The sequence below is a fragment of the Mustela nigripes genome, chromosome 15 (assembly GCF_022355385.1).
Source record: "Mustela nigripes isolate SB6536 chromosome 15, MUSNIG.SB6536, whole genome shotgun sequence".
Lineage (NCBI taxonomy): Eukaryota > Metazoa > Chordata > Mammalia > Carnivora > Mustelidae > Mustela > Mustela nigripes.
Genome location: NC_081571.1, coordinates 26,143,999 through 26,152,109, shown reverse-complemented (window position 1 = coordinate 26,152,109; position 8,111 = coordinate 26,143,999).

The following is an 8,111-nucleotide window of genomic DNA, read 5'->3' as shown; positions in this document are numbered from 1 at the left end:
ACTATACACTGAGCAACGGTTAAGTTTTCATTTCAACCATGGGTGGAGGGATGGTTACCATACCTGTATTTCAGGGATTCAGGGAACTAAAGAACAAATACAACAAGCAAGATCATGATGCCACTGATTTATATTGTTAAGTCACGTCCACATTCTCATGTATCTCTGCATATTTCTACACATTTCCACACTCTGCATATTTCTACACCGAATAACAAAATGGGGAGCTTAAAAGGAACATGAGCATTTCTCAGATATTTGAAGGACAGCCATGTGAAAGAGGGTTTAAACAGATCTAGAGCAGCTCAGCAATAGACCCTCACACTAGCAAATAAAAGCTACAGGGAAACAGATTTCAGTACAATATTGATATCAATACTGATATTCAGATATCAGTACAATAGAGATCTTTCAAGTATTTAGGACTATTTGAAAATGGGATGGCTCCCAGGAAGGGAGGGATCTCCCAGCTGGTGAAAATACTTAAGTTAAAGGGAACATAAGTGGGCAGGGACTCATATTGCTTTGTTCACTCTTGCCCTCACCAGTGACCAGAACAGTGCCTGACACACAGAAGAAACTCAGATGTGTTGAATAAAGGAATGAGCACATCCTGTGATCACTTTGACTCAAAAACTACAATTTTTTGATAGATGTTCAATAATAATTCTCAACTCTGCTGAGTTTAAGTCAGTTCAGCAGCTCAGCTGGGAGTTTCAAAAGCCATAATCATGTAAAGATTTTCTTCAGGTCAATTTCACAAACCCAGAAAGGCAGCTCCACATCTTCAAATGGCTACCAGCAAGACCTATCTCATCATTATACTTAAAAGTATAGGACGAAAAGCAGATAAAATAGTCAAGCCTACACAAGTCAACCAACAAAATCAAAGGGGATGTTATGTGGATGTTATGCAGGTACAATTCCAAATGGCTCTGCAGTCAAGAATGCTCTCCTGCCCATCTCTCTAATACTCAGCACAGATCAGTGTCTGGTCTAATACTCAAAAACCATCTGCTGCATTCAGTTGAACTGAAATTTATCTGACAAGATCTAAACGGTCCTCTCTTTTCTCATTAGGTTCACATCCATTCTATGCTTATTCTTAGCTTGGTTTGATTTAAATGCATGTCCCGCTCCCCGGCTACCTTGTGAACACCATGAGAGATCGTGCCTCTTCTTTATCACCATATAGACCAGGGCACCCCAGGACATTATATAGCACATAGAGGTGCTCGATTAATCTTTGTTGAATGAACCTTGATTAATATTTGTGGAGTGAACCGAATGAATACTGGAAGTAGACCCCTGAAATAATCATGTGGGTGAAGAATTCTGGAGTCACAGAATCTTTCAGTTAAAACAGACCTTAGCAAGCCTTTCAGTAACTTATTAAGTATTCCCATTTAGACTGAACAATTTAAGAAGTGAAGCAATTTAATCTACATAAAATAACAGTAAATCCAATAGTGATATCAAGGATGTTTCTTTTTTTTTTTTAAGATTTTATTTATTTATTTGACAGAGAGAGATCACAAGTAGGCAGAGAGGCAGGCAGAGAGAGAGAGAGAGAGGAGGAAGCAGGCTCCCTGCTGAGCAGAGAGCCCAATGCAGGACTCGATCCCAGGACCCTGAGATCATGACCTGAGCCGAAGGCAACGGCTTAACCCACTGAGCCACCCAGGCACCCAAGGATGTTTCTAATAAGGGAAATTGAGACGTAAAGAAATAACCAGTTTTCATACAAAGAGAAAATAAATTTGTGAGGAATTAACAGGATAAAGAAAATGGATACTTGGGAGGTGTGATCAGTAAGGAATTTGAGCAGGATTTGGGCTGAGGTAGTAGATTAGTTGAAAAAAAAAGTAACAAGGTTTGTTTCTATAGCTTTCTTGGCATTAAAGTTCCTATAAGGGCATCTTTTTACTTCTTAGTTCAGGGAGGGTCCCTTTCACATGGGAAATGAGTTTTCACTTTGGAGGGACAAAGGAAGGTCTGTCTTTGCACTGGCTGTTTCTCAAGTAACTTTTATTTAAAATAATATGCCAAGGCAGCACATTCTGGGACAGCCTGCCCTTCACCCCTGCAATGGTAATTGCTGGGCCTATGTTTAACTGCCATTAACCTCACAGGATTTCTGACACTGGGCAGCCCATTTCTCATTAAAATACTGAATTTTTAGCTATGTTGACTTGAGGAACAATGGATCTTTTTTATTTTTTTTTAATAGAACTTGCTCATCTCAGAAATAACCTGGATTTCAATCAACCTTTCTTTCAATGAGGAAATTTCACAATAATGGACTTCATTCAAAGGGGCTTTCTTTTACAGGTCCCCTAAAGGACTGGCTTGCTAAACTCTGCCCAAGTAGGCAGGCTGAGTGACACGGCTAGAAGTTAAATCACCTGGCACTGTTTCACGGGAAGTCAATTTTTAAATCTTCTCACTACACTGTGTCATCAACAATGATATTTCTATAAGATGGGCACTAGGCCAAATGCTGTACCATAAAAATAACATGTGTCTGTGGTAGCATTAATACTCAGCCAAGCAACTGATCTCAGTGTACAGTCAAGTACACCAGCACAGGCCTCAAGGAAAGAATTTAACCACAGGGGTGAACCCCAAGGAAAGGCGCCATAACAAGCACCAGAGGTCAGGAATGCTGGGTCTGCCAGGAGAGGAGTCACATAGAGCGCCCTGTCTATTCAACGGTCTCCACAGGCGGAATGTTTCACACTGACTTCACACGGACTTAGGATACCAAACACATGAGAACCGACAGCCTGGGCAAGTTAAGTCTATGGTTTTGTGGTTTTTTTGTTGTTTTTTGTTTGTTTGTTTTGCTTTGTTTTTAAGATTTTATTTATTTATTTATTTGACAGACAGAGATCACAAGTAGGCAGAGAGGCAGGCAGAGAGAGAGGAGGAAGCAGGCTCCCTGCTGAGCAAAGAGCCCAATGCGGGGCTCGATCCCCAACACCCTGAGATCATGACCTGAGCTGAAGGCAGAGGCTTAACCCATTGAGCCACCCAGGTGCCCCAAGTCTATGGTTTTTAAAAGGTCGACTCATAATGAAAAGGCTCTCACAAGCTGAAAAAATGGTCCTTGTCAGTTGAATCACACTTTATCAGAAATCCATGACCAATTTGTTCAAACTGCTCCTCTGGCTATACTCTTCAGTATCCCTCCCAGAGTAAATGTCAGTTCGCAAACTCACTCCCAAACACAGAGGGACAAGGAGAGCCTGAAGAAAGGGGCAGGCCACTCCAGACTCTCAATAAGCAAGAGAACTTACTTCTGAGGCTCATCTTGGGCAGCTGAGAGCCAAGCAGATGTCCACACCCACCCGCCAGGATCTTGCAAGTTGACCTAGAGGCCTGCGCTGGTTTCGGTCCCAGTATGTTGTACCGATAGTCTCGACTTCACGCTGCGCTCTCGAGGTGGCGTCCTTGAAAATGGCTCCGGCTGTGGGAAGGGCCGGTGGGCAGAAGGTGCGTTTCAAGAATGGGGAGCAGGTTAGGAGCTTCTGATTGCCTGGTTCTAGGTCAGAGGTCAACCGGTGATCACCTGCTCTGCATTCATAACTCAAGCTTGAACTAACACCAAAATTAAGCCTTTCAAAGTCATGAAAACCAGAAACTATAAATATCAGTACACTTGATTATATTAAAAATTATATTTGTAAATAAATGCTGTATGATTCCACTTATATGAGGCATCTAAAATAGTCAAAGTCGGGGCGTCCGAGTGGCTCAGTTGGTTAAGTGTTTGCCTTTGGCTCAGGTCGTGATCCCAGAGTCCTGGGATCCAGCCCCATGTTGGGCTCCCTGCTCCATGGAAAGCCTATGGCTCCCTCTCCTACTGCCTGCACTCTCCCTGCTTGTGCTTCCTCTCTCTCTCATTCTGTCAAACAAACAAAATCTTAAAAAAAAAAAAAAATAGTCAATGCCCTAGAAACAGAGATTAGAATGGTGGTTACCGGGCGCCTGGGTGGCTCAGTGGGTTAAGCCGCTGCCTTCGGCTCAGGTCATGATCTCAGAGTCCTGGGATCGAGTCCCGCATCGGGCTCTCTGCTCAGCGGGGAGCCTGCTTCCTCCTCTCTCTCTCTGCCTGCCTCTCTGCCTACTTGTGATCTCTCTGTCAAATAAATAAATAAAATCTTTAAAAAAAAAAAAAAAAAAAAAAAGAATGGTGGTTACCAGGGACTGGGGGAGGGGAAAATAAAGAGTTGCTATTCAATGGGTATAAAGTGTCAGTTATGCAAGATGGGTAAGTTTAAGACATCTGCTGTACAACACCATGCTTATAGTAAACAATACTGTATGTACAATTTAGAATTTGTTAAGAGGCTAGATCTCATGTTATATGTTCTTAACATATTTTAAGATAAAATATGTAATATATAATAGACAAATGGCTAATCTCAAATATGCAAAAACTTCTCAAGTATCAATTAGAATGAAGTCAATAGAAAAATAGTCAAAGAACACGGAAATGTAAGCTACACACATGTGCTCCTGCGCAAATGACTAGTAAACAGATGAAACCTCATCAGTGTTAAACAGGGAAGACATGTCTTTGGCCCACTGCAATTATCAATGCATTGTTGTCAAAGACATGGAAAACTGTCAGACACTGTGAGAGGGAAACTAACCAGGACAGACTTGCGGCAAAGCAGCTGCTCAGCGACTGCCATGTAAATGTTAAGTGTAGTTATGCTTTGACACAGCTAATCCACCTCAAGGTGCTTATCAAAAGGACAATTTATGCAAATGGGCATTTACCTCTTTTATTTAGAATGTTAAAAATGTAGCCAACAAATGTCAATAGTGTAAGACTTGGTATGTAAAACAATGGTGCATACATTCTCTTGTGTGTGCAGTCATTAAAAATGATGTAGACCTATACTGGACACGATAGAAGAATGCCTAAGTGTTTACTGAAGAATAGAACGGTATCTAGAGTTCGACCCCACTTACATAGAGGGATATTCATATATCTGGGCACATATGCTCATGCATAGAGAAGACTGGAAGAATATCACCAAACTGTTAACAGTTGTTATCTCTGGGTTGTGGGGCTGCAAATGAATCTTCCTTGTCTTGGTACTTCCTGTATCAATGAGGTTTTTATAGTGAGTATATATCATTTTCACTGAAACAAATGCCTCTTTTTCTAAAGGCTAGTTTCATCAAACACGTCAGAAACAGAAGAAAAAGATACTTTTCTGTTTTTAGAACTCACCATAGGAATAATCCTGAACCATTCAAGGTTTGTCTAGAGTTCCCTTATTATGAAATGACCATGTCATCACCCTGGAACTGTCAACCTGAACAGCGGGACTGCAAGGTCTCAACCAGTGATCAGTCATCTCCTACCAAAGACACTGCTGATGTCAGTGTGTAAATTAGCAACATACAAACCAGACATGAAGCTCAGGCCATGCCTGGCCCTCTCCCTGCATACCCCAATTTGCTCAACTGATTTTCTGTATCAGCACTGACTGGACTCCGGGACACACACCGGTCTGTGGCTTTGATGACTGATGGCAACTGGCTCACAATTTTACAAAGCTGTGAGTACCATCATATTGACTAGAAACTATTCAATGCTGAGCCTCTCAACAATGGATGTTTGTTTATACCCTACTTCCAATTTTTATATTCACATTCTCATAATTGGATGTGATGGAGCTTTTCTCAGTCCTACTCAAAATGTGATCTGTGGACTGATGCTGATCCAATCCACAAATAGTTCACAAATCTGCAAGAGTTAAGCAGATATTTAAGAGTAAGCATTTAGAAACTTTTATAGCAATTTGAAACTTTATGCTGTTGAATAAAAACAAAAGAATTGGAGCTCATATTTTGTACACTTTTTTAAAAAAGCTATTTCTTGTCATTGTTTTAGTTGTATTTTATACAAGGATTAGTCCATGGCAGATTACAAAATTTTAAATTTCTAATTTTTACAAAATGGCCCTTCACTTCAGTTTGAGATAAATTGGCTTTCGTAACTAATAAACAGTAGTGTGGATATATTAGTATATCAAGTTTCCTCTTGCCGCCATAACAAATTACCACCAACTCAGCAGCCTAGAACAGTACAAATTCATTATCTCACAGTTCTGTGGATCAGAGGTCCAGATAGGCCTGTCTGCTTTCTCTGCTCAGAGTCAAGTGAAACCAAAATCAAGGCATCAGCTGGCTTTGCTGTCATAAGGAGGCTCTGGAAGGAAGCCAATCCAAATGCATCCAATTGTTAGCAACACCTAGTTCCTTTTGGCTGTAGGACTGAGATCTCCATTTCCTCACTGCCTGTCTGCTGAGGGCTGCCCTCAGTTAAAGGCCTCTCTGTGGTTCTTCCACATGGACTTCTGCATCTCAGAAGCAGCAGCAATAGTATATTGAATTCTCCTCATGTTGTAATCTCTCAGCTTCCCCTCTGGCCACCTCTCTCTTGCCTCCACTTGGGAGAATGTTCTCTGCTTTTAAGGATTCATGTGATTAGACTGGGCCTTGCTATAACAGTATTTGTCCTTCCAAAGTGTCCTTCCAAAATTCATACACTGAAACCTGATGCCCAATGTGTTTAATAGTAGGAAGTGGTGCCTTTGGGATCTAGAGGGTGGAGCCCTCACGATTGGGATTAGTGCTCTTACAAGAGACCCCAGGGAGCTCCCTACCTCTTCTACAAGGTGAGGACACAGCGCCTGTCAACCAGGAAACAGGCTCTCACCAGACACTGCATCCACCAGTGCCTTGAGATCTTAAGAATTCCCAGCCTCCAGAACCGTGTGAAATAAATTTCTGTTGCTTATAAACCACCAGTCTACAGTATTTTGTTACAGAAGCCCAAACAGATCAAAACAGGCCTATGGGGATAATCCAGAATCATCTCCCTATTTTAAGATCTCCATAGCTTTATCACATCTGCAAAGTCTTTTGGACATGTAATGTGACATATGCATTGTTTCCAGGGAGCAGGTGTGGGTATCTGTGAAGGGGCCATTATCCTGCCTAACAGACAGGGTAAGGTGAATGAGTGCTCACATAATCTGCTTGTTCATGTAGGGAACCTAAAGGCTAAAGCCAAAGGCATGAAAACAATAATGATGGAAATGACAGAGGTCATGTGGGAAGTAACAAAATGGATCTCTGGGAAGTAACAAAATGGATCCTGGTAGGGCCAGCCCATCCATTTTCATGTCCCAGGATAGCTGCTTACGGATGAAGTTTGCTGCTGACTGCACAGCCAGTGAGAGTATCCCGAGAAGGAAGTCAAGTGGGGGTGGCACGCATGGTGGGGCTCCCACCCCACTAACCATGAAGAGGAGGCAACCTACAGGAAAACAACAATGTACACACAAGATTGGAAGAAATGAAAAATAGAAGCTGGTTACTTGTGAAGAAATAAAAGTTGTTCACAGTCTAATCTTGTGAGGCAAGTCATGAATAACAAAGATGCTCAAATTTCCTCAAAGTGGAAAAAGAAGCTGACAGAGCTAGATTTTTGAAAAAGAGAACAAAGACTGCCATTGCTTCAATGCTGAGAACATTCAGACAGGGGGCAAAACCCTGGCACCTGAGGACTCTGTAGCTTCATTATCTCAAGTCCCTCTGGGTCACCACAGCCCTCCCTTCCTCCAGTCCTCTCTCTGGCTGTCACTTCAGACACCAACTTTTAAAAAATTATTATTTTATTCTTTCACTTTCACCTCTTCATTTTAAATCACACTTCAGACAAAAACTGATTTACCAACCTTTTGCCTTTCCTCATTTTATAGTGCAAACCTCTAAATCTTATTTTGATTTTTTACCACCACACAATAAATCACACAAATCTGAAAATTGATTTTTCCACAGATCCTATCTCACCTCATTACGTTTCAACGGGACAAAAGAACGTGACTATAATTGTAGCACACCTGCTAATATTTATGCCCGTTATCTTAAAATTTCTTTAAATAGAATTATTTGCCAGACAGAAACAACTCACCAAAATATTTTTAAAATATTGACTGCTTCAATGTCCTGCTGGGGTTACTGGAGCTTCAATGTCCTGCTGGGGTTACTGGAGCTTCAATGTCCTGCTGGGGTTACTGGAG